This window comes from Ruditapes philippinarum, unplaced genomic scaffold, assembly GCF_026571515.1.
Source record: "Ruditapes philippinarum isolate M1 unplaced genomic scaffold, ASM2657151v2 ctg57_1_1_1_1, whole genome shotgun sequence".
Taxonomy (NCBI): Eukaryota; Metazoa; Mollusca; class Bivalvia; order Venerida; family Veneridae; genus Ruditapes; species Ruditapes philippinarum.
Window position 1 is genome coordinate 775,232 of NW_026855294.1, and position 27,861 is coordinate 803,092.

At 33.4% G+C, this 27,861-nt stretch overlaps 1 protein-coding gene across 2 annotated transcripts in view; it reads left to right on the plus strand.

Annotated features, from left to right (window-relative positions):
- LOC132742814 (uncharacterized) overlaps positions 1-27,861 on the plus strand; it is a 51,675-nt gene that overhangs the window by 252 nt on the left and 23,562 nt on the right. For both annotated transcript variants that reach the window (XM_060731303.1, XM_060731304.1), the window contains exon 2: positions 20,899-20,958. The gene's annotated coding sequence lies outside the window, so the exon portion shown is untranslated. The remainder of the gene's footprint in view (positions 1-20,898; positions 20,959-27,861) is intronic.

Genomic DNA, 27,861 nt, shown 5'->3' on the forward strand with positions numbered 1-27,861 from the left:
CATGACTTTCCATGAAATAATTTATTTTGATAATATTTGATCCTAAAACTTCTATGCATTCCCAAACAGGTTGGTTATAAAAATGTTTGATTTATGTTACTCTAAGTATGTTGGAAGGCTATTGCTGTATTGAGAACGTATGGAGTTAACTTAATTATCACTATCAGCTAGATCTGTCATCACTATTTGTATTGTAACGTTCATTCTTGGACAAGCAACTAGAGACAGTAGCAACTGTCTTATGTCTGATTGATAGCAGATCAAACCTAAAAGTTACATTATGTTCTTTTTTGGCTGTCAAGTTGAGATGTGTAAGTAATATATTTCAAGAGATCAACAGTTGTAGTTTACACTGGAGATTGACCAATAATAGATCATGAAAAAAGTTAAGGATAAAATACAAAAATAACCTAAATTAATATGAAATTAGGCATAGCCCATGAACAGGGAAATCGGTTATGAAAATCAATCATTTTTCTGTTTTAAAGATGTCATTCAGTATTTCATGCTTTCACTTGGAACACTTCAACGATTATTATTAAGCTGAAAAGTTGCCATTGTTCAATTATCAGAATACCCCGCCTATTATCATTGAGTTACAATGAAAATGGCAGCACACAACTTGAAATGACACTGAAAATTTCTCTGATAGGTATAGAAATCTATATCTTTTTAAATGTTTTTTATTTGATTTCCTTTTAAATATACAAGCCATGTAGTCTAGAGCCAGCAAGCCAAGAGCTGTCCCGGGACTTGGCTTGCCTTTGACTTCCCATATAAAACAACTGCCTCACTCTTTAACCATATTGAACATTTCCAATACATTCCTTATGATATTTACAGAAATGTCCAAATGTCACATGGGCTAATTGATTATTTTTAGTGAAACATAAAATAGTGTGTAAATAATATATTTGTTCATTATTCTACATATATGCATAGATAGATTTTCGTAAAATCATGTTATAACAATTTATCTAGATACTTTAAAGACTTTGCTTATTTTTCTTTTGTTAACACTGCATACTACCCTGTCACAATGATCAATGCGATTAATTGTTCATGTGTGCCTAATTGGGCAAAAGCAGAGCTAATTACTAACTAGTTGCTTGTTTCATTGAATCAATGTTTCAATTTTTGTCACAAGTATTTGAAAAAATTTTGTTTTACTCTATAGAATACCCCAATATCAAGTCATTTTATGTAACTTGAAAAAAATAAAAACATTTATTTTACTGTTCAACTTGCGTTATTACATTTCACATACATTTACCCTTTTCTTAATCGTCTGGTATTATACAATACAGATCAAGTTAGAATAGTGGTAATATGAAAATGCCACTAGATGATAATATGTGAAATTTAAAAGAACAGGCATTTAATAACCGTTTCAGCTGAAAGTTAGAAGGTAAACTTTAAATCTATTTCTAAAAGAACTAAGTAATGATCATTCTTGGTAATCATTTTTATTTTTCATATAAATTGTTTTTTCAAGAACATTGTGATTTCTTTTAATATTATAACATTAAATTTTGTTATTTGTTAGTTAAGTCTGTTATTTGTGGTTAAATTATTGAATTGTCAGGTAGGAATTGTGGATCAGATTGGATCACCACTTGCTTAGTAATTCATACTGTGTTTATCACGCAATGTCTACCAAACTGTTTCATCAGTGATTCTGGTAGCTTAAGCGATAATATTAAGGATAGCGCTAATATTATGGATAGTGCAGTAATGGCCTTGATCAATGTAATACTTCATGGACATTACAACATTGGCATAAGTAAAGCATAAGTAAAGGCTAACTAGGATTATTGTGAAACACTGTGTATCACACATCCTTGAAATGTTTGACCTACTTGGTGATTGTAGATCTGTTCATTTCCTGTGTATACACAAATTATTGTAAATTTTGTATTATAAAGTTTGCATTATAGAATATGACCAAAGCAGACACAAATGTTCACTGCTTCTGGCAAATCTTGCTGTCCAGACCAGCCCATATTTTACTTTGAAAATTCACGGTCACTTAAATCACCTTGGTTTTGCGGTAAATGTGTATTCAGTATGTTAAAAAGTTGTTATCTAAGTTATTAGACCCCTACCGGTTTACCGGAGGGGACTTTAGGTTTACCCTCCGTCCGTCTGTCCATCCGTCCGTCCGTCAGTCCGTCCGTCCACAAAACTGGATCCCGCGATAACGCAAAAAGTACTGAAAATATTTTAATGAAACTTGATATATGGATAGATGGCAGTATGGAGATTATGCACGTCTTTTTCTTTTCTTCCTATGTTGAAAATTCTGGTTGCTATGGCAACAAATAGACTGAAAATATGGCAAATTTTACACATAACCTGGATCCCGCGATAACCGCAAAAAGTATTGAAAATATTTTTATGAAACTTGATATATGGATAGATGGCAGTATGGAGATTATGCACGTTTCTTTTTCTTTCTCTTCCTATGTTGAAAATTCTGGTTGCTATGGCAACAAATAGACTGAAAATATGGCAAATTTTACACATAACCTGGATCCAGTGATAACACAAAAAGTACTGAAAATATGTTTATGAAACTTGACATATGGGTAGATGGCAGTATGGAAATTATGCAACATCCTTTATTATCTTCCTATGTTGAAAATTCTGGTTGCTATGGCAACAAATAGACTGAATTTCAAGATTTCTGATTCTAGTTTTTAAGTTTTTTCACTAGAAGTTCTTTATTTCTTAAGGTATTTTCTTCAAACTTTAAATATAAGTTGCTTGTCAAAATCAACCACATCATATGTGACAAGGTTCACAACTTAGCACAAAATTTATCAGAATTACCTCCCTTGAACTTAAAATTTTCATGAAAAAACATTGTTTCTTTTAATAACTTCTTTTTCTGAATGTATCTACTTCAAACTTCATATAAATGTTTGTTAGTGTCACTCAACATTTGTGAGTGTTCAATACTCTAGCAAGACTATTTCCAGAATTATGCCCCTTTTACTCCAACTTCTTCAATCATGATAGGATTTTAAAAATGTTATATTTTGATAACAGGGATGTTAAAAAAATAACTTTAGAGTGTCCTTCAGTAACGTCTGTCTTGTACATAAAAAACTGTTTCCCTGTGATCACTTTTAAAGAACTTTTCAACAAATTTACTTTAAAATAGGAACGCTAAGTGAATGGCCATGGCCCTTCAGAATGTTGCTTGGGCTCTTACGCCGGTAGGGGACTTATGGATTGCTTGCAATACTATGATAATTGCTTGTTAATTATAGTATTGGAGAGAATATAAAAAAAAGAGTCCCTAATTAATGCCCAAAATGGTATAAATTGAAAATTTTGCAGGCTCAGTTTGATTGTGCTTGTTCATGGTAATAGTACTGTAGAGGTAACTGCACCCTTGCAAAAAAGTTTAACTGTCATTTCAGACCAATATCATTTATTGTGTTGGGTGAATAGGGATGCAAAATTCTTGACAACATATTTAAAAATGATAAAATACCTAAAAATATGTATTTCAATACAGCATATAAATTTCCGGATTCATTAAGTGTTACCTTTGTACATGAGTAAAGTGATTTATTAGTCCCCTACCGGTCTACTGGAGGGGACTTTAGGTTTACCCTCCGTCCGCCTGTCCGTCCGTCCGTCTGTCCGTCCGTCAGTCCGTCCGTCCACAAAACTGGATCCCGCGATAACACAAAAAGTAGTGAAAATATTTTAATGAAACTTGGTATAAGGATAGATGGCAGTATGGAGATTATGCAGGTCTTTTTCTTTTCTTCCTATGTTGAAAATTCTGGTTGCTATGGCAACAAATAGACTGAAAATATGGCAAATTTTACACATAACCTGGATCCCCCGCGATAACGCAAAAAGTACTGAAATTTTTTTTATGAAACTTGATATATGGATAGATGGCAGTATGGAGATTATGCACGTCTTTTTTCTTTTTTTCCTATGCTGAAAATTCTGGTTGCTATATGGCAACAAATAGACTGAAAATATGGCAGATTTTACACATAACCTGGATCCAGTGATAACGCAAAAAGTATTGAAAATATTTTTATTGAAACTTGACATATGGGTAGATGGCAGTATGGAAATTATGCACATCCTTTTCTTATCTTCCTGTGTTGAAAATTCTGGTTGCTTATGGCAACAAATAGACTGAATTTTCAAGATTTCTGATTTCTAGTTTTTTAAGTTTTTTCACTATAAGTTCTTTATTTCTTAAGGTATTTTTCTTCAAACTTTAAAAATAAGTTGCTAGTCATCAACCACATCAATATGTGACAAAGTTTAACAAACTCTAGCACAAAATTTATCAGAATTACCTCCCTTGAACTTAAAATTTTCATGAAAAAAAACATTGTTTTTTTAATAACTTCTTTTTTTCTGAACGTATCTACTTCAATTTCATATAAATGTTTCTTATTATCACATTATCAACATTTGTGAGTGTTCAATACTCTAGCAAGACTATTTCCAGAATTATGCCCCTTTTGAACTTAGACTTTTTATGCCCCCACAATGTGGGAGCATATAGCGTTGCACTTGTCCGTCCGTCCGTCCGTCAGTCCGTCCGTACGTCCCGAAATCTTGTGAACGCAACTCCTCTTAAACCGGATGGCAGATTTTGCTTAAACTTACAGGGATGAACAACCTTAATGTGAAGATGGTAGTAAAGGAAGGAATTTTCGCTGCGACCAAATTTAACAGAATTATGGCCCTTTGTTGATTTTTTCACTAGATACTATGTAGAAATTTTGTGAACGCAACTCCTCTTAAACTGCATGGCAGATTTTGCTTAAACTTACAGGGATGAACAACCTTAATGTGTAGATGGCAGTAAAGGAAGGAATTTTTGCTGCGACCAAATTTAACAGAATTATGGCCCTTTGTTGATTTTTTCACTAGATACTATGTAGAAATTTTGTGAACGCAACTCCTCTTAAACCGGATGGCAGATTTTGCTTATACTTACAGGGATGAACAACCTTAATGTGTAGATGGTAGTAAAGGAAGGAATTTTTGCTGCGACCAAATTTAACAGAATTATGGCCCTTTGTTGATTTTTTCACTATATGCTATGTAGAAATTTTGTGAACGCAACTCCTCTTAAACCGCATGGCAGATTTTGCTTAAACTTACGGGGATGAACAACCTTAAGGTGAAGATGGAAGTAAAGGAAGGAATTTTTGCTGCGACCAAATTTTACAGAATTATGGCCCTTTGTTGATTTTTTCACTATATACTATATAGAAATTTTGTGAATGCAACTCCTCTTAAACCGGATGGCAGATTTTGCTTAAACTTCCAAGGATGAACAACCTTTATGTGTAGATGGTAGTAAAGAAAGGAATTTTCGCTGCAACCAAATTTAACAGAATTATGGCCCTTTGTTGATTTTTTCATTATATACTATGTAGAAATTTTGTGAACGCAACTCCTCTTAAACCAGATGGCAGATTTTGCTTAAACTTCCAGGGATTAACAACCTTAATGTGTAGATGGTAGTATTGGTAGGAATTTTTGCTGCGACCAAATTTTACAGAATTATGGCCCTTTGTTGATTTTTAGTTTTCAACTTGTGGCACATGTAGTCCAAAAAATATTTGACCTAGAGTCATTAGATTGACAGAACAGTGGAGTGTGGGGGCATCCGTGTCCTATGGACACATTTCTAGTTTTTGAGAAATCGGTAATTTTTACTCCAACTTCTTCAATCATGATAGAATTTTCTTCAAACTCCCACATCATTATAATATGACAAGGTTTATAAATCTAGCATCCATATTTCCAGAATTATCTTTAATTTTTCCTATTTGTTCTTTTAACTTTCATTTACTTCAATTTCAAAATAAATATTCAATATTCATACCTTCATTACTAATTGTTCTTTGTTACACTCACATCATGAATGACATCGTTATCTCCTTTTTTTTTAAATTTTGCTTTTAAAATGTTATATTTTGATAACAGGGATGTTTAAAAAATAACTTTAGACTGTCCTTCAGTCCGTCTGTCTGTCTGTTCACTGTGATCACTTTTAAAGAACTTTTTCAACAAATTTACTTAAAATAGAAACATAAGTGAATGGCCAATGGCCCTTCAGAATGTTGCTTGGGCTCTTACCGGTAGGGGACTTATGGATTGCTTGCAATACTATGATAATTGCTTGTTTTATAAGGTTTAAGGGCTTCTCAGCAATATATACTGAATTAAAGAAATTGATGCCCAGTTAGGGTGGGAAAAAAGTTTTAATCAAACTGACATGATTTTAAGTGAATGATGTGTATAAAGTGGCTTAAACGTTAGGCCTTAATTAGATTTTAACTAGGTTTAGTGCCATTTTTTAACAAATACAAATCTAAGATTAAGATTACATAGGGGCCTGTGTTTACATTCAAACATTAAAGGGATAATCTTTTTAATATGATACTTTTGTTGTCTTATATCAATATTTATTAAAATAATTTCAATAGAAAAGTACCTAATATTTGTAGTTTATAATTCTGAAATACAATACTTGATTTGAATGGACAAGAAATTTTGTACCTGACCTATCGTGTTGTATGAAAAGTTAAAAATTGTGGGGTTTTGTTTTTGTTGTTGTTATTGTATTTATATAGAATTTACATGAGTTTCTAAGGAGCATAATTGATACTGTAAGTACATTGAATATATATATTTGTAATTCTTTAGTTAATAATATATAAAAGAATATGTAAAAAGAGATTCTCATTGCAATAAGTTAGTACATGTTTGTGTATATGGTGGAAAGAAACATTAAGGAATCTAAGACAGAATTCATGGAAAAGTACGCTGGCTTTAATAAATATTTAATTAGAAATTTCTTTGAAATAGACTTACATGTACCTTAAAAAGTAAATTCTGAAATTATACACATGTAAACTGAAGAAGGGTATCCAGTAGTTAAACATACATGTACATTGTAAATTTTATCATTAATAAAATATTCTTATGTAATATTGTTGTGGTTTCAAGGACAAATTATTCCTACTATTTTACAGATAGTATACATGTCTATAACTTTATACTAACAACTGCTCAGATTTCCATGTCTTAGAATTAGAACATGCATAATTTGATTGCAAAATTATGCCCCTTTTACAACTTAAAAGATTGATTTGCTCTTTTTTTCACTTTGGCCAATAGGTGAGGTTTTTGTTTGTCAATAACTTCAGTATATATTTTTGCTCTGCTTTGAATTTTAAACATCTAACTTGAAATGCTTATATATTTTGATATTCCAAACTCTTTAACCAAGGGCAGGTACCTCAAATATCATTTGTGAGTTATCCCCACTTTCGTACTTGGAAAATTAAAATGAATTTCATTGAAAAGTGGAGTGTAGGTGTTGTTATATGGATATTGGAATCCCTCAAAAGAACAGAGAAAAGTTTTGAATTCTATGCTGGACATTGTCCATCTGTCTAAATGTAGCACATTGTCCATTGCCTAAATATAGCATGGTAAAGACTAATTGAAACATGGTATTTGGTCAAATCATAGAAGACACTAGCAGTAATGGTCATTGAATTTGGCAAATTGACTGGAATCACATTGTCTGGTAGGAGTTAAACCAGTCACCATGAACATTTTGTGACAATGTCTGAGTGTTTGGTTAATTACTGGTACTCACTACTTAAGTATTGTTAAAACAGTTTAGGTACTAGTGCTGAAATTGGTTGAGAAACAGGAACCAGTATGGAAAAATAGGAACCATTTTGAAGACATAAAATTATGAGCCGTGTCACGACAAAACCAACATAGTGCGATTGCGACCAGCATGGATCCAGACCAGCCTGCGCATCCGCGCAGTCTGATCAGGATCCATGCTGTTTGCTATCAGTTTCTCTACTTGTAATAGGGTAAGTAAGTGAACAGCATGGATCCTGATCAGACTGCGTGGATGCACAGGCTGGTCTGGATCCATGCTGGTCGCAAACCCATTATGTTGGTTTTGTTGTGACGCGGCTCATATACAAGATATTCTTATGAGATAATTTTCTGCACCCAGCAGTGATAACAAAATGCAACTTTTTATGTTGAATTAATTAAGATATTGTTTTTTCAGTGAATTATCTAAGGATAATTTTTTACAAGGATTAATGAAAAAACTATCTGTATAAAAAAAGTCAAGTGTAATTGATTAATAGATTATGATTCCAAGTTCTGCCTAATAGGTCATGAAATTCATGCTTGTTCATGTTTTTACATTGTCTTATTTTGTGTATACAATTGACTGTGTCACCTCACTAACACTTTTTACTAACACTAACACTTATCAATAAGCAACAATTAAGTAAGAAATTATCATTTCACTGAGTTTTCTGTTTGTTTGGTGCTAAGTATTATTTTGTCAGTATACCTCTCTCAGTCACTATCGACTTGAAGCATTGTACGCTATGTCCAACACCTGACACACTACTGCTTCACTAAAGACCAGTATAACATTGTTGACTTATTGGCAGGATACCTAACCCACCTAGTCCCTTTATATTAACTCTTCAGTCTAAGTGTTTAAATGATTCTATTATTCACCCCATACTGATGTGGGTTCCAATCCGATCAAGGACATTGAACATAGGAAGTTATCCAGGTAGTACTGTACATCCGGTATTATTTGCGATGTTTTAATTTTCGCTATTATTCGCGAGTCGGTTCTGTCGCGAATTCATAATTCCGCGTAAATTTCATATCATAACATACATTATACAAATTCATATCCGAAAAATATGCGTCTGAATTTTGATCAAGTTTTGTTACGGTTCCAACATAATCAATCTGTCATAGAATAATATATATAATAAAAATGGTTTAAACGTTTACTTACTATTTATTCAATTTATACAATAAATACATATCCAATTCAATTCCGACAATATCTTACAAAAAGGGGCCACTTTACAGATAAATATATGTCACAGTGCTTTGTTTGCAGAAATTTCTACCGGACTTGACGGAATCGGTAATTTTACCAAACCAACAGTCTTAAAAAATGAATCAATTCTTCTCGTAGTCATGTTTGCTCAATTCAACTATAAACTTGAATAATGCATACAGTACTGATTCGTGATACATGTAGCTATTTTGTAATGCAATTTTCGTGAACACATATCATATTTATTTTTACGTCAATATTACAGTGGATTAAAAAATATTAAAAAGAAACGCTTATTCTTCGTTTGAAAATAAATCAATTATTTTGGTATGTGAAATCGATAACTGTCATTATGACGGTCATAACCGCTACGGGTCATCAGTTACATTTACCGTAAATAAGTTGGGTACGAAAATAAGCGTAATTAAGACTTCTCTTTTTGCATCGCGACTTTAAGATGAAAACGCGAATTTAAATTGCTGTCCCTGCCGTCGCGAATTCATGAATACGCGAAATAATTCAGGGAGGGTTTTTTCGCGAAATAAAGATCACGCGAATATAAAGTGATTTACAGTATGCTGAACGTTTGTGGTTCTTCTTAAATTCCTGCTAGTGCCTGAAATAATGCACGTAAGGCCACCACTTTAAGCTTGACTTTAAGCCCAAGAAATTAAACAACTTTTCACTTTTAGAGCTATCTCGCATCATAATATCCTATCAACACTTGATAATATTTATACGAGGGTTGATCACAAAACTGTTGTTAAGTTCTTCATTATTGTATATCAGTTACTGCAGTTTTGCAGTCAACCTTTGTAAAGTAACATTCAGCCTAAAAATCTTATACCCCATCAACTGAGTCATATTATGCAATGTACTAACATTGTACTAATTACCAAAGGAAGAAGCTACTGGTATTTGTACCAGCAATTTCTGGAACATTTTTGTGATCAAAATAAAACAAAAGCTACACTGCTTGTCAAATTTTGTTTAACTTGTTTAGGTGGCATCTTAAATCAGGATAAAATATAGCTTCAATAACCTTAGTTTACAGACCCCTTTTGTAATAAACCATTCAAACGAGGAATGGTGTTGTTTTTTTCCAGCGATGATTTTTTTTCTTAATTCCCATAACTTTCCCCCTATCAGAAAGCCCATTATGAAATTAACACATAACATGTTGCCATAGTTATAGATTTTCTTCGTAATGTCACCAGTCATTAATGGTAGGCTCTTCTGTAATATAATCATTTATGCAAGTGGACCTCAAAAACAATTACCATGATCAATGGCAGAATAACTACGGGCAATTTCTAGGGACGTTCCATTATCAGAATACATAATATGCATTTTTGATGAAAACTATATCAAAATCTAATTTCTTTCAAGTCATTAGGGAACTTTAACGGAGGAGAAAACTCGAAAGCAGACTAATTGACGTGATATAAGTCGGCAGAAACAAATACCGGGTCTGTGAATAATCTTTGCTAATTCGTTTTGTGCTTTTGTTCTCAACGAATTATGACTGATGAAGAAATTATATATATATTTATATGAAGAAAAATATTCGTATCAATATATCTACCCTATGATGGTGTCATTTTTAGCCTCCATTTGCCAGGAAAGAGAGTGTGTGTTAAAGTCATTTAGAGTATGTTTTAGTTTGTAGTTTTTAGTTTTTAACCGACAAAAAAAACGTTGTTGTTTGACAATTTGTTTTTACATATTTTATAACATTATAATACCATTTGGTGCAGTAAAGTTAACTTTTGTACTTTTAATGTCATGAAACCATGGATATTTTGAAAATTGTGTAAAAAAAACGGAGGTTACAAAGATAGTTTAAAGTGTCATCCAAGCATTTAGAATAAGTATGCTCACCTTTTGAAGCCCTTTGTGGCTAAGGGGTTTCCTTAGAGTGTTTGCCTGACTGCAAAAGGGTACTAAATAGGTTAAAATAACTTGAGTCTATGCATCTCTTAGCTCCAGCAGATGAGTGGTTTTGCTTTGACATTTGTAGCACATAAGGTTAGCAGAAATGATCTTTCCTGTTCGGTCGCCATATGATGGAAACAGTGTCGTTGTGCTGTAAAACCAAACAAACAAACGTCATGTTATGAATACTGTATACTAAGAACAATATTCAATTTGGCTCATCTTTGCAATCAGCATTGGTCAAGACTAGTTACAAAGGGTGGTTGTGCAGGGTTTGTACATGTAGGTAACTTACAAAGACCCATATTTGCGTTACTAAGTAATCCTCTGTTTTTATGCAGAAAAGTTTTAGTTCCATGTACATGTACTGGTTAACAAGCTAGATTAGCTTGCTGTTTGTTTTTGAGTTGGTCTGTTTCGAAGAAAAAGTCAGCTATTATGATCGCTGTGGCAGAAGTGTCATTGTTGTCTGTCGATTAGACTTGCAAAAACTTTAATGTAGCCCATCAAACCAGCGACCCCTTAATTACTTTTCTGACGCTCTCCCTATTGAGTTAAAAACCCGGATAGCTTTACATTTATGGGAATTGAGAATTTTCAGCATTTCTGTCAATTGGAGAAAGGTGTATATCACACAAAAAGACAAAAAATCACTGACATTAAATCAAGTTTTAGTCTCATAGAATATTTATTAATTTCTTATGTGACATTTCTTAGTTGGAACAATCTTTTCAATTTGGTAAAGTACCCAAACATTTTGTCTTTCTTTGCATTAATGTGTGTGTCTTTATCCTTTATTGCTTTTACACCTTGTTTTATTACATTTCCATGCCCATTGCCGTCAGATGACTTCCGAGTGGCATTTATTTGTAAGAAATACTGTGAAATGATATAAAAAATAGCATGACATTCCATTAGATAAGCAGCCAAAAAAGAAAAAAGAGCATTAAAAAAAACAGTCTTGATGAGAAATTATAAATTTCCTATATTAGATCACATGCTCTTTAAAATGAATGTCATAAAACTAAGTGCATTTTTCTCTGTTTTCCGGGAAAACTCTCCCTTGCCTGTCATGCAACACAATTAAGACATCGAAACTGGTCTCTATGAATTCCATTAAGAAATCACCATAAAAGCATATCATCAATTAAGTTCCGAGTCTTGATGCCCTACTGTTAATTTCATTTGTCAGTATGCCGTATAGTAGATTCCTTTCCTCATGTGAAATGACAAGAAAATCTCCCAAGTAAACTTGATTAAGAATTACGCAATAGATGGCTTTGTTTTGAGGTTTTGTCAGTTTTTTACCGGATCTGGTTTTATGTAGCATAATGCTTTAAATGGTTGTATTACCAAATAAGGGATGTTTGTCAAGTTCCTTTGAAGTTTGATATGTATTGTTACGCACTTCTTAATACAATTATACTGCGGAAAAAGATGGTTTATTCTCAAAAAGTGATTGCGGCAGAAAGTGGAAGGTGGTTGCCGGGAAGCCATTAAATATGAAGCCAGAAATTTATTTCTCATTCTGTGAATGGTGTTGGTACCTACCAAACTAGAAAAACACTAACATCTGTTTTTATGTCCCGACAGCAATGGATACATCAGTTATTAAAATTGACGACAATTTTTGGAAGGCCATTTCTCTTTTATTTTTCAACTTATTTTTCTCAATCATCATAGCCTATCATTAGGTTATTCTTGACGTTTTCCCCAAGATTATGAAAAGCTGCCATTTGTTTTGTTTTGACTTTGTACTGTAACCAATTTCGTAAATACATGTAGTAAAAAAAATTATTGTGTTGACTGCTAAATTTTCAGTATCTTTACTTTGGTAGCCCTTAAATTAACGATTGGCTCCGAGTTCCAAATACAATATAAATCTGAGCGTTTTCAGTGGTGCAAATTTCATGCGTCTGTGTGACACAAACATGATCCTCAAGGATTCTGATGTCTCTTTAAACAGCATTATTAGCAAACAAGTTCAGGACCTTTATTTATTTTGAACAGAAGCAATCTTGAAGAGAATCCTAGTAAAATACTTAAAATTTTGAGGCATTATTTTAAATTATTATGTATATCATAGTTTATTCCGTCTCTCAGGTACAGTATGTCCAATTTATCTTACTGTATTCCTTACCACATGAATTATCTTTAATGGGCTTGTCCATCTTTCCATATGGACTTAACCATTCATCATTTTTAGGGAAAATATCAAAATATGTACTGACTGAATATGAAACAGTGCAGACCATGATCAGAAAACACAGATAAGCTGGCTGATTGGTCTGCACTGGTTGCATGGGTGCACCGGTTCCATGGGTAGAATCTTTCACTGTCAATCAAGCTAATGTTATTGAAAGAAATACTTAAATCACAATTTAAAAAAAAAAGAAGAGTTTAACCAATTTTAGCGCTAACTTAAGTTCTGTTCAACCCTTTATAAAAAAAGAATTCCATCAATAAATAATTTAAAAGTATTTCGGAAGAAACACAGTGTCAGAGGGTGAAAACATTAAAGTTCATCTTCTTCAAAACAAATGAGATGTTTCTGATACCATGTATGTTTTAATTGGTCACTTGATCACGTTTATTTCACTTGGGATTTCTGCGTAACATTTTAAGCACCATTTTGTGATTCGAAATGAAGACGCTACAATTAAAACCTTTTAAGGAGGGCCATAAATTTTGAGGAGTGCATTCTATATTCGCTTGTTCTTTTGCTCTTATTGTCTGTCTGAAAGAAGTGCCTCTTTACATTGGTAGATAAACTTTAATTATAGTATTTAATTTCTTTCAAAATGCATTAGGTATTGTTTCTATACATTGACGAGAAATTCGCTTTGAAAATTAAAGCATTGATATTCCTTTTAGGAAAGACAGAAGTTAAAAGTTTTGAATTCTTGCATGCAACAACAAAGTTCCTGATAGTATTTACTTGAATCTTAAAATGTATTGCGGATAACTATACAAGGTCTTAAGTCTGACATGGAGTTTGACTGCATGAGCTTAAAAAAAGTACAAAAAGTTATCACTTAAAACTGAATGCATTGTCCTTGAGATTAATATATTTAGGAGTTATGCCCCTTTTTAACTTTGAATTTTGTCAAATCAAGAACCTTTGGAAGACATCAAATTGAAACTTTGAATATTTGATTTATCATGACAATACACAACTGTAAGACGCATTATTCTAAAAGTAATATTTTTATGAGTTATGTCCCATTTAAATATTTGTAAAAAATGGTTATCAGTAGTTGTTTCCCTTTACAAATGAGCATGCCCGTTTTAACTTAGAATGTTTGTAAAAATTTGTTATTGCAGTGTGTTTTTTTTCACCAAAATATTGGCGAAATTCGGCCCCATTCCCCCCTCAAAATAGTATGTGTTTTTCCCCCCTCAAAGCCTAAATTTCCCCCTATATGGCAGCCCGAATTTGCCTGCAATGAATATCATTTTTTTTTTTGCAACTAACTGCCGCAAAAATGTTTAATTTTATGCCTGTTAGAGTTACTGTTAAGCAAGGTTGTTTACAAATCGTTCTCTGGTAGGTAAGGGGAGCTTCTCCCGGCGTCCCAACTTTTTAACATGCAATGCATCAATATTTTAGATCCGTATATTAAGAAAAAGAGAGGTATTTTAAACTTGTGTTGCAAGAGTTGCTCCCCTTTTCCACCACAAAGAAAACAATATAAAATAAGTAAACAAATAAAATTCCCCCTCCTATTGAATTTTTCCCCCTCCAAAGGGCACGACCCCCTTCCCCCAAAAGTGAAAAAAAAACACTGTATTGATAGTTATTACCCCTGACAGTTGAGGGTTGACACTGCATGAGGTGCTCTTGTTAAAATCATACCATATCAATAGTCATAACATATAGATAACAGTTAAGATGTCAAGTAAATGGACTTGCACTTTGTACATTTCTAACTAGAGATTATAAGGTTATATACTTAATTTTTAGCTCACCTGTCACAAAGTGACAGGGTGAGCTTTTGTGATCGCTGTCCGTCCGGCGTCCGTTCGTCCGTAAACTTTTACTTTAAAGGCATCTCCTCATAAACCACTAAGCAAATTTCATCCAAACTTCACAGAAATGTTCCTTTGGTGGTCACCTTTAAAAATTGTTCAAAGAATTTAATTCCATGGAGAACTCTGGTTGCCATGGCAACCGAAAGAAAAAACTTTAAATATCTTCTTTTAAAAAACCGTAAGAGCTAGAGCTTAGATATTTGGAATGAAACATCTTCAAGTGAGTGTCTACCAAGTTTGTTCAAATAAAAGCCCTGGGGTCAAAATTGGCCCCGCCCCAGGGGTCATTGATTTTCCCTATATGTATATAGTAAAAACTTAAAAAATCTTCTTTTAAAAAACCGTAAGAGCTAGAGCTTAGATATTTGGCATGAAACATCTTCAAGTGAGTGTCTACCAAGTTTGTTCAAATAAAAGCCCTGGGGTCAAAATTGGCCCCGCCCCAGGGGGTCATTGATTTTCCCTATATGCATATAGTAAAAACTTAAAAAATCTTCTTTTAAAGACGTCAAAGAGCTAGAGCTTAGATATTTAGCATGAAACATGTTCTAATGGGTGTCTACCAAGTATGTACAAATAATAGCCCTGGGGTCAAAATTGTTCCCGCCCCGGGGGTCATTGATTTTCCTTATAGGTGTATAGCAAAAACTTAAAAATCTTCTTTGAAAAAACCGTAAGAGCTAGAGCTTAGATATTTGGCATGAAACATTTTCTAGTGAGTGTCTACCAAGTTTGTTCAAATAAAAGCCCTGGGGTCAAAATTGGCCCTGCCCCAGGGGGTCATTGATTTTCCCTATATGCATATAGTAAAAACTTAAAAAATTTCTTTTAAAGAACCCAAAGAGCTAGAGCTAAGATATTTAGCATGAAACATCTTCTAATGAGTGTCTACCAAGTTTGTTCAAATAAAAGCCCCGGGGTCAGAATTGGCCCCGCCCCAGGGGGTCATTGATTTTCCCTCTATGCATATAGTAAAAACTTAAAAAAATCTTCTTTTAAAGAACTCAAAGAGCTAGAGCTAAGATATTTAGTATGAAACATGTTCTAATGGGTGTCTACCAAGTAAGTTCAAATAAAAGCCCTGGGGTCAAAATTGGCCCCACCCTGGGGGGTCATTGATTTTCCTAATATGTGTATAGCAAAAACTTAAAAATCTTTTTTGAAAAACCCAAATAGCTAGAGTTTAGATATTTAGCATGAAACATCTTCTAGTAAGTGTCTACAAAGCTTGTTCAAATAGAAGCCCTGGGGTCAAAACTGGCCCCGCCCCAGGGGTGTCATTTATTAACTATATGTGTATAGTAAAAACTTAAAAAATGTTTTTTTAAGAAACCCAATGAGCTAGAGCTTAGATGTTTAGCATGAAACATCTTCTTATGGGTGTCTACCAAGTTTGTTGGGGGGGCGCTATATACAGGTGAGCGACTTCAGGGCCATCATGGCCCTCTTGTTTTATTTTGGGTTTTTATCACATTATATAACAGGCTTATATTTAATAGTCCTGCTCGTCCCGGAAAATGCAATTTAAGCGATTATTTTTCCCAAAATCAAGAGACTTAGAGGCTATAGAGCCTCTTCCTTATAAAGGGAGAAAACTCCTTATTTTGGTACCAATATGCTTCTCTTTAAATTTTTGTTGCAGAACATACATGTAGAATAATAATACAACTGATAAAGATGATATTATAACAAGAGAAAATGGGTTGGGCAACAAGTTCTTACAATATTAGTTTAAGCCCTTCTCTAATATCCCTATAAGTTGATATTCCTTAAAGTAAGTATGGAAGATTTCTGTTTCAAAGTAGGGCATGGCAATGTTCATAACTTGTGAAGTTTTAGCAGAATATTCAAAGGAAAAGTTTGTAAGAAGGTTGTAATGTCAGACACTTGATTCTAGTTTTCAATGACAGTTTAAATATTGTATGTCTGCCTATATGGGAAATGATTTAAGTGACTCTTCTTAACTTGCTACAGCATGTCAAATTTTTCTTCTGCCTAAAAAATTTTTTTTGGACTTGCCGATGATTTATGAATTATATTATCAGTGGTAGAAATTTTCTAGACTTGTATTATGCGTATTGCTAAGTATGTACCAAAATTATTGTACATGAAGCACCAATGATTTTGTAAAAAGTAACTTACATTTTCTTCTTTTTCGTATTTTGTCATTTTTAATTTTGTAAATCTTAATTTGCATGACCAGAAGAAATACATCATACAATACAGTAAGTTACAAAAGAGCAGAATAATGTCTTTTAAGAAATGATATAAATCATATAAATAGTTTGATTTGTTTTCCCCAAAAATATTGCAGCAGACGACAAAGTTGTTCTCAATTGTCGACGACAAAACAACTGTAGAGTGCGTTGTTTTGTTGCGGTAGCCACTAATGAACTTCCCTTTGGCCGTCAAGTCTTGGAATACTTCACCTAAATTTGTGTAAATGTCATAAAGATTTAGATTATATTTTCTGTTGTGCAATTACTCCTTCTAGAAAACTATCAATATTAATTCCATTTGCTCGCTTCAAAGAATTATGCGACGGAAGCTCTCTCTCAATTGGATTAAGTTAGAATAATTTTGTGTTTTCAGTTTCGGATGATGGACTGATTTGACGTATGAATCATAGAAAAGACAGAAATATTCAGATTTTATCATCTTTTCATGTTAATCGAGATCTTCATAATAGCTCATCACTCTACTCGTGTCGCATTTTGCAATTAAAATTGCGCACGAGAAACTTTGGCGCTAATCCTCGAGCTTTCTTTGACAGGACAGAGGTTCAATAAATAATTTTTTGTTGTAAATTCATATGAAAATTTCGGTTTAATTTCAAATCTCTAGCAAATATTTTGTTGATAACCGGAAAAACATTAACTGTTTTTTCGACAATAACATGTAATTTTGCCAAACATCTGAAATTATTATCAAGAATAGTGCATTCGGTTAAAAAATATTGAAGGAGGGACTGTATTAATTTTTGTTCATAATGATTCAAATACAGAGAGGTAACATGACTTGTTGCTAAGTGACATCATATTGTTGCTTTGGTTATGTTTAAGAATTTTGAAATAAGTATTAATTTTCTAGTTAACCCTTGAAATTGATAAATAGTAGGGCCTATGCAAGGATAGTTCTGTCCCCATAAAATAATGTGATAAAAAATGACCTTCACAACAATCGATGGGATTTTTTTTGTTATTTAAATCATTGAGATCAAATACTTGTACAAAATTGTCACATTTAGGATTTAAATTTCTAAGATGAAAATGAGACACTGTAAGTAATAAAGGTTAACTTTAATACACCGGTTTGTAAATAAAATTAGTTTGTTAATAATCATTTTCTCTCGTGCCAAAGCATTTTATTTTGTGGCAGCATGGTCAAGTGGTTAACACATTGGACTAGTAATCTAAGGATTGCAGGCCGTGTGGGTTCAAATCCCGTCAGGGGCAAGCCATTGTTTCTGCTTAGTTCTGTTTGGTTCCAAAAACAGATTGGAGAGTGTTTCAATAAGTTTATAGCTTCCAACACTATCAAACTATAATAACTAAGTATACATTTTAACACATTTTGTCAATTGATATCCTTGACATTACTTTTTTCTTTATTTCTTTGAAAAATATAAATGTCTTGAACAAATGTTGGGTGCACTATTTAGAAAGGTTTGTTATAGTAAAGTTTTATTGAGTTGATCAATGATTTTGAAGTCTGTTAGAGAAGAGAAATAATGAGTGAGGTACCTTTTAGAATAAGGAAGGCTACACTTTGGTTAATCCTTGTTAGAATTCAAGTAATTTTCACAGGAAATACTGTCATCTAACTAATTAACATGACATAGTTATTGAACAGTATCAACCAAACTTTATCACTGTCTTATATAGTAATTGTTACAACTTGAAAATATCACAAATTTGTTGGATATGTTTACTAATGCAGACATGTTTAAAGTTAGTCAGGAATCAAACACCTGCCAAAAACTTAAAGAAAATTGAATGAATTTAATAGAAACACTTTTAATTTGTTTTGTTTGGATATAACTAGAAAACTGTGTGTTTATTGTCCGTTTTTAAACGAGAATTTAGCAAAATTGCTGTGCTGGCAAATACCTGCCAACGTGACCAAGTGGTTTATATTCATTAGCACATTGATGTACTGCTATTTAAGAAAGCTACCTAGGTGGTTGCATTTGCACTAGCCATACAGTTAAATCAATAGGTAGAGTGTTGGACTATGAATTGGGCAACCATGGTTTGATTCCCAGTAAGCGCAGGTCACTTTCGTTGTGATTGATCATGAAATTCTTTCTACAGTCATTCGCACTGTACCTCTGCTCTCCAATGTACAGAAGTTACCAGTTCCATGTGGAAGTGAAGGCAACTAGTACTGATAAACTGTTTGACAGCATGTCAAGAAATGATGAGGTGGCTGAACTGTGCTCTGGTAAATTCAGTGTGGCTTACTGCCACCGCTTGAATTATTTCCATAGCTCTAGAATAAGACTTATAGGGGCATCTTAAGTCTTCTTCCACCCATAGAGCTGAAAAGTCAACAAATGAAATGGCAGTTTTGATGTACTTCTAAACTAATCGTTAAACAATGATGCAGTGGTTTACTACATTTTCTAAATTCTTCTAATTTGAGCAGGAATGATATTTAGACAGCATTTTATTGTTAGCCTGGCCCATCAACCCTCAGGGCAGTACTGGGGGGATAGTATGGTAAATAAGCCAACTTTTTACTTTCCATTCTGTCAATATGTTGGTTTAGGGTTATGTATTTAAAGTAATGAAGAATAATGTCCCTGCTTGAGTATAAGGGCATTTTGCTAAGAATTTTGTGTCGCCTCTACGGAGTAGTGGCGACATATAGGGATCACTTCTCCGTCGTCTGTCCGTCCGTCTGTCCGTCCGTCCGTCACAAAACTTGTCCGGACTACTCCTCATAAACTACTGGTGCAATTTCATCCAAACTTTACAGGAATGATCAGTACCAAGTCTAGTTGTGCATATTGTCAGCATTTTCCGGTTCAATGATTTTTGTCAGAGTTATTGCCCTTTAATAATTTTTATTTTTAAAGTTTGTCCGGACTACTTCTCTTATACCACTAATGCAATTTCAATGAAACTTTATTGGATTGATCTGTAGCTCAAGTCCTTGAGCATATTGCACGGGTTTTCAGGTTGAATGATTTTTAGCCGAGTTATGGCACTTTGATAAAAAGGTGTTTTTTTCTGAGTGTTGCCAGATACACAAAAGCTTGTCCGGACTACTCCTCATTAACTACTGGTGCAATTTCATCCAAACTTTACAGGAATGATAAGTACCAAGTCTAGTTGTGCATATTGTCAGCATTTTCCGGTTCAATGATTTTTGTCAGAGTTATGGCCCTTTAATAATTTTTATTTTTAAAGTTTGTCCGGACTACTTCTCTTATACCACTAATGCAATTTCAATGAAACTTTACAGGATTGATCTGTAGCTCAAGTTCTTGCGCATATTGCACGGGTTTTCCGGTTGAATGATTTTTGGCTGACTTATGGCCCTTTGATAAAAAGGTGTTTTTTTCTGAGTGTTGCCAAATACACAAAAGCTTGTCCGGACTACTCATAAACTACTGGTGCAATTTTATCCAAACTTTACAGGAATGATCAGTACGCACTGTCCGTCTGTCTGTCCGTCTGTCACAAAACTTGTCCCAACATGAAATTGGCCATCATGAGGCGATACATGTGATCACTGATCGCTCTTGTATTATCTTTAGGGCATTTTGCTAAGATTTTACCATTTTTAGGGCATTTTGCTAAGATTTTACCATTTGGCATTTTGCTAAGATTTCATCATCTTTACGGCATTTTGCTAAGATTTCATCATTTGACATTCCCTGCATGGTGGAATGTTTTCCAGGGTTTCGAAAATGTGAAGGTCAAAGTCCCTGTAATTCCCTGTGGGGAGGAAGGGGCAGTGGTTGCTATTTACTTATGAATTGTATTCATTATAATTGTTTTTTCTCTTTCTAGGATATTGTTAACAAGTGAGCCCAAAAAGTGAGGATAAGAAAAGAAACAAAAGTTAACTTAGTAAGTATGTTTTGTTTGATTTATTTAAAAAAGGAGGAGTTAATTTGTCATAACTTATTAAACTTTATTGACATTTAAGACAGTGCTTAATAATATAAGACCTTTTCTTGTTGATGGAGAGTGTTTTAAGAACATCTTTATTTGTAAGCTTTGTTTCCTCTTGTTGAAATTTAAGAAAAAACTGATATTAAGGATCACGTTTTCCCAATTGATGTAAGACTTCAAAATTCCAATTATTTGTCTCAGTTTAAAGTAATAGCTGTTTAAGTCGAGTACTTGACCACTGTGGGACTTAAAGAATTTTTTTTATATAAGTCTTAACAATGGTGAACCATCACAAATAGCATTCATTATTATTTTATTGGGGACAAATTAATTACATAATTTTGAAGCATAGATATAATGCAGGGACTGATTTTTTTTCTGTTTAAATTTATTTTTCCACTTTCGCTTAGTATACATGAAGTGTAAACTGTAAAGAATAATGTATGAGGCCCTGTTTACTGAAACGTTTGTTTACTTAAGTATGAAGAATCAGTATGCCCATTTCCGACAGTGTTCACTAACTTACAGACATTTGGGTGTCAAGTTGACTTTAATTAATTTCCCCCGATTGTCTAATTAATTAACCACAGCTCGACGTGATGGGGGACCGTACCCTTCCTTCAGTAAAATTTAATTTACATATGCAAGACGGGCTTATTGTCTAGACGCGGCAAAACATGGCTTCACGTGGTTTGACATTCGTAGATTAATTTCCTTCCAGTCTAATCAGCTCAGTCGCCTATCTGGACAAAGTAGATAGGACATTTTTTAAACTGATGTTCCTTTTTTCAGTTGTAGACCTCCTCAATAATTTAAAGTTTTCGGAGATTTTTTAGTGTTAACATTTTGTTACAGGCAAGCAACTTTTAACTTTTGAAGTTAAGAATAAAGCCGATTTGCGAGAAATTTCTATTTCCGTACCGGTTGAGATTTTTCTCTGACATGCTGTTACGATTGCCTTTCGGTTTAGTTCTTTTACGTGTAAGTGATGCGAAACTTGGTAAATTTAACGCCACTACAATTTAGTTCGTAGAGAGAGATCAGAAATAATTAACAGTTTTTAATTAGCTTCGTAAAGATGAAATTTAGGTCATGTCAGCTTGTAAGAAATTGGTCCTTGGAGGAAAGCGCTTGATATGTTGAACATTTGGGACATTGAACTGGACTGGAACATATTCAAGGTAGTTTAGTGTACAAAGCGGTAGATCTAATGACATGAATGGTGCCCTTCACTGCTGTTTGAATCCTGACAGACACTTTTGATACTTTTATGCTACTGAAGCTTAATCTAGCAAGCTTTAGAAAAGTTGATATTTTTTACTCACATGTCCATAAAATAATGCAATGGGTAACCATATGGATATCCTCCATTTATAAAGCTCGAAGTCACAATATTATAACCTTCACAGTGCTGCTGTGACTTACAATGCTTTCAAAAAAAAATTATGTATATACCATTTAACTTCCTGTTTGTTTTGGAGATGCTAATGTTCCAGAAAAGTCAATTGTATATGAGACTCGAACTCACAACTCTTACTTGTAAACAATGCTATCTGACTACAGTATAAGAGACCATTTGCCCACTGGTGGCCACGCAACCAGTGAAGACCAAGATCAGCAGGCTAATGTTTTAACTGTTTGCTTTTCATATACATGTACTTATTATGAAAATTCTCAAAAAATGATGAATGGTTGTGTCCAGATTGAAAGATGGACAAGTCCATTTAAGGTATTTAGCCTGTTAAGGGTTAATTTCCAATACATTAAGTCTTCTGCTGGAGGGGAAGGAATCAAAGTTACATTTAAAGACTGGTACTTCTGCTGGAGGGGAAGGAATCAGAGTTACATTTAAAGACTGGTACTTCTGCTGGAGGGGAAGGAATCAAAGTTACATTTAAAGACTGGTACTTCTGCTGGAGGGGAAGGAATCAGAGTTACATTTAAAGACTGGTACTTCTGCTGGAGGGGAAGGAATCAGAGTTACATTTAAAGACTGGTACTTCTGCTGGAGGGGAAGGAATCAGAGTTACATTTAAATGACTGGTACATAAGTGAAATAATTTATCAATAATTTGGTACTTGAAATAATTTATCAATAATTTGGTACTATATTATTTTTTTTTATTCAGCGGAGTTCAGAGCACAGGTTCAAGTTTTAAGCACTTAATACAAGGGAGACTACCACAAAAACCACAGTGTTCTCCGCTGGGTTAATTGTTTGTTTAATACCTTATTTAAATTTATATTAACAAACGCAGGTGGTAGATTGTGGTTACGACACTTGGGTAATTAGAAATGTCTGGGGACTGTAGCTCTCTAATTTTATTAATTGGTCTGAACAAAACAGAGGGAAAAAAAGCAAAATATCTGATCAAGCTCTTTGTTTAATGCTGGCTATTTTAAGTTTAGTAATGACAGATTAAATATAGCATTTTTTTTCCTTGTTTGTTTGTGAAATGTCAAAGATATTTGTCATAGACTCTTAGATCTAAAATAAATATGCGTACTGTATTGTTGTGACTTTTGGAGAATATAGAAGCAATTCTTTTTCTTATATTATAGAAGTTTTTGTTGAAGTCTTGAATATTTTACAATATATTTTTCACTGTTCAAAACAAATGGCATAGCTTTCTATAGGCAATCTAGGCTGTGGCCTGCACTTTTTTCTAGGAAAGTGAAAAATTAAGTCATTTATTTGTCTAACATTCAGTTTCTAATAATCCCCTGTACTAAATATACACCAAAACACACCTCTGACATTATTAAGAGTAAAAAATATGTTTTGGGGATGCATTACCACAAACCTAAGTATAAGCCGACCAACACATAAATTTATACTAAGCTTTGCCACTTGACCAATGTGTTTGAAATTACATGTATATGATGAAACAAGATGTTTATAATGTTTAATGTCATTTTGTTCACCCTACAGCAGACATGATAACATTTGTGATCCACTGAAGATCGTCTGTGACACCATATAATGTGGAGAGTATTTTGGTTTCTGTTGGCTAATTTGCTCCCGCACTCCTGGTTATGTCAATGGCTTGTTCGGTGGTTCAACCTCCTCTTCCATCACACATACAGATTGGTCATGGCTTCATTCTGTCTACACAATGAATAAAAGCTCAGAGAGGCGGTCTGGCAGAATGGGTAACAGATGAAGGGATTACTGGCTTGAATTTAAGCCAAAATACGGTCAAGCCATTGTTTCCTTTAGTAAGAAACTTTACACTCATTGCTTAGTACTGGTTTGTTCCAGGAACATATTACAGAATGTGTCTATAAGCTTATAGTTTCATACACAATCAAACTGAAATAAATTATATATCAATTAAAAGTCCAGAGTTAAACATAGGGTCATTGCATACATGCTGTTGAAGTTTTAAACCTAAGACACTAGAGTTTATATGATTTCGATATCTTAGTTGCATGAAAAATATATAACTTTTGTGAACAATGCTATTGGAAGGTATTTTTGCTGGTAATGTATCCATTTCATAGCTTTGTATCTTAGTTACGGAGGTGGTTAGTTTATTTTAAGTCTGCCGTTGGTTGAATTCTAAGTCCCTATGCTGTTGGTTTAAATCTGCAAGAGACATTAAACTCTTCGTTGCAAAGTAGTTACCTGGTTAGTTTTTGGAAGTGGAGTTGGAAATGAGGGGGCACCTTGATGTCTTCATCTACCAGTAAAGCTAGAAAGACAAGACCTTGATAATGTCACTGTCTCCACACCTTATTGCAAATAGTTCTGCCGAGAATGATGATTGAATTATAAAAAAAGATTTGAAAAATTTCATCTAACCCTCACTTAGATTAACAAATAAGTATCATTTTTTCCCCAAATTTTTATTAAAGCAAAGTACAAAGTAATCACCCACTATGGAGATGTTTTGTTTAACATGTAACCTACATTTAACCGGAGGAACAAAACCAATAAATTCCAGAGTTCAAGTCAAAATTGTATATTATTTGGTATCGAGGGACTTTTTTAATTAAATTGTACACATTCCTTATGGGGTTCAATGAATTTTACACTTCTCGATTTCCAACAATAAAACTACTGATTTAGAGATAAGTCTTTAATCAAGAAAGAACACGGATGATGCTGGGGATGTTTTTTAGTATAAAAATTACTCACCCCGTACACCATGCTGTGGTGATGTCTCTGGGTGTCTTAAACAGTGTGTCGTCAAAAGTTCATGTAAATTTTTCAACAATTTTATGTATTGTTATCGAGCAGTACGGAGGCCTGTCGTAAATTACCCTTCCAATTAAAACGATTAATTTTCGCAATCTAGATTGTTAATCGGAAAGGGAAAAAAATCACTTTCTGCTTGACATACTAGAATAATTAAAGAAATTTTAGGGTGGATATAAATTGCAATTATTGTATTTAATTGGGATATATGAAAGAAGTATTTATGTTGCAAAGGGAAGATAATTGAAATTTTATACTTTGATTACTTGATGTATATTACAATAAGAATTTTGGTGCTTGATTTGGTTGAATTTATTTATTCTTCTCTTGTTTGACTGGTTATTAAGTCATGCCATCACTGGTGTTGCTGTTTTTAGCTGATTCGAACCCAAGACTGTGACAGGAAAATGATTTGAAAATAGTTACCATAATCACACTGCTGTAGATACCCTTCATGTTCGCTTTATCTATAAATGAATTCAGGACACCAACATTGCAATCTTAGTAGTTCTCAATTCAGTTTTTCTCAGGATGTTTTGGTTTGATTTTTAGGAAGTCATTAATGCTTACAAGCAATTGGAGAGTAAAAGGCATTCATGAAAAACTGTCAATGTAAACAGTGTTTTAACACATTTATCTACATCATTGTGATCGGTCAAATTTTGTTTTGCTCTGTAGGAGGAAAAAAACCGTACTGCCTTCCAATTATATGCGACATAATTGGGATGAAGGGATGTAATTCTGGTGGATATTGTCACACAAAGTAAACCGTTCATTTCTTTGCTAGTTTTGGCATGCTTGATTAGAAAACGGAAAATTTGTGAACAGTTCATTACGGGTTTCATTTGGCACATTGACAGTTTGATAGTCTAGCTGTTACATACATTCGATAAGCGAATAGTCAGTCTCAGAATCCGGGAGTCGACTCCGAAACATTAGCATTCTAGTCGGATAAAATTTCAGTCCGCATCTGACCGAAGGAAGGCGAAATTCTGTATGCTTTTGATAGATATCTGATTAGTTGCGGTAATTTAAAAAATTGCTTCTTTGTCTAGTGATCAAGATGGCCTTATCTTTTCTAGTTAATGAAAATCTCTGAGGATATTCTATAATTGACTTTCTAAACCGATAACAGTAGATATTCTGGTAATTTTGGCAGCCGGTTTTTAGATGAAATGATAATAAGCATATATTTCAGAGAAGTATTCTATGAAGATATCAAGTTTATAATCTGAAGTGAATACTTAAAAATTAAGCAGTTTGTATATTAAGCCTTCTTTAAGGAATGTGGATCTTTTGTGTTTTTTGATCGGCTTTGTTAACATCTTGAAAAAGATTTTTTTTGTATGACTATCTCTAGCGGTGATCAAATACAAATGCACTGTAATGCATTAATTAGCATTTAAAGCTTTTTTTTTTTTTTTTAAATGTATTGTAATTCCAGTTTCTTCTCTTGCACCTTGACTGTTTAAGTATGTTATGAAAGACTAAATTTCAGATTTAGACTGAAATCTCAAAATTGACCAATCATGTGCTTGTGTTTGGAACTGGTCATGGCAGGCAAAATTTGCGATAAATGTCGATTTGGTATCAATCAATAAAACAAATGAATAAGATATAAGTCATAAAAGTTATATCTTTAGACAGTCCATATCAAATTTTCAGACAGTAGACCAGTTTCAAACACAAGTCAATTCGGAGAATTGAATTTCAGCTTCTATTATCAATTTTAGTTTATTTGTGTTGAAGCTATAAGCTTATTTAAACACTCTTGAATCTGTATATTGAGCCAACCAGTACTAAGCAATGAGTAAACACAGAAACAACAGCTTGCCCCTGATCGCGTTTGAACCCAAGCAGCCAACAATCCTTAGATGACTAGTCTGAGGCTTTAACCACTCGAACTAGCTGCCGTTCTTTGGTCTGCACTGGTTGCATAGTTATATTCAGCTTCTGCCCACAGCATGCTGGAGGTTAAATATCAAGTTGTGAATCATCCATAGGCTCTTAATAATATAATACTCTTGTTTTTAGCTTAAGCAGCTGATTGGAAAAAAATTAAGCAAAACCATCCTGTATCTGACCTTTTTTCGGAAAAAATCAACTTCTTATACAATACGATTAATCTATGGGAAAGTTTCATTAGAAAATTGTGCTTCTCCATGTATGATGAAGATTATTCATAGAGCCTCATTACTAGTGATTATTGCTGTCACTTTTGGTTAAAGACGGACATGTCATCTTTTAGAAAGCACCAGATTAATTCAGTTCTACCAATCACCTTAATGGACTCGGCTTCTTGTTGCATCACTAGAAAGAAATTCCCAGTTTCGAATTGATGGAAACAATTGTCAACTTTAATGAAGCTTTGGCGAAAAAAAATGTGTGCTCAAAGAAAATCTTTTGAAAAAAAGAAGTCTCTCTTAGAAAGTTTCTTAGCATCTTCACTGATTGGTGACTATTTTTCATTTCTTTTGATATGGAAAAAAATAAATGTTTGGAATTTTTATGTTTAATTTCAGGAAGCAATTTCATTATGTGGTTCAGAATATAATATTCTTTTGCTTTAGAATTATTAGTTTCATAATGTTTAAGATTCGAAATTTGTATTGCGCTATCTTTGACAAAGAAATGAAGTGGTAATATGGTCACATTTC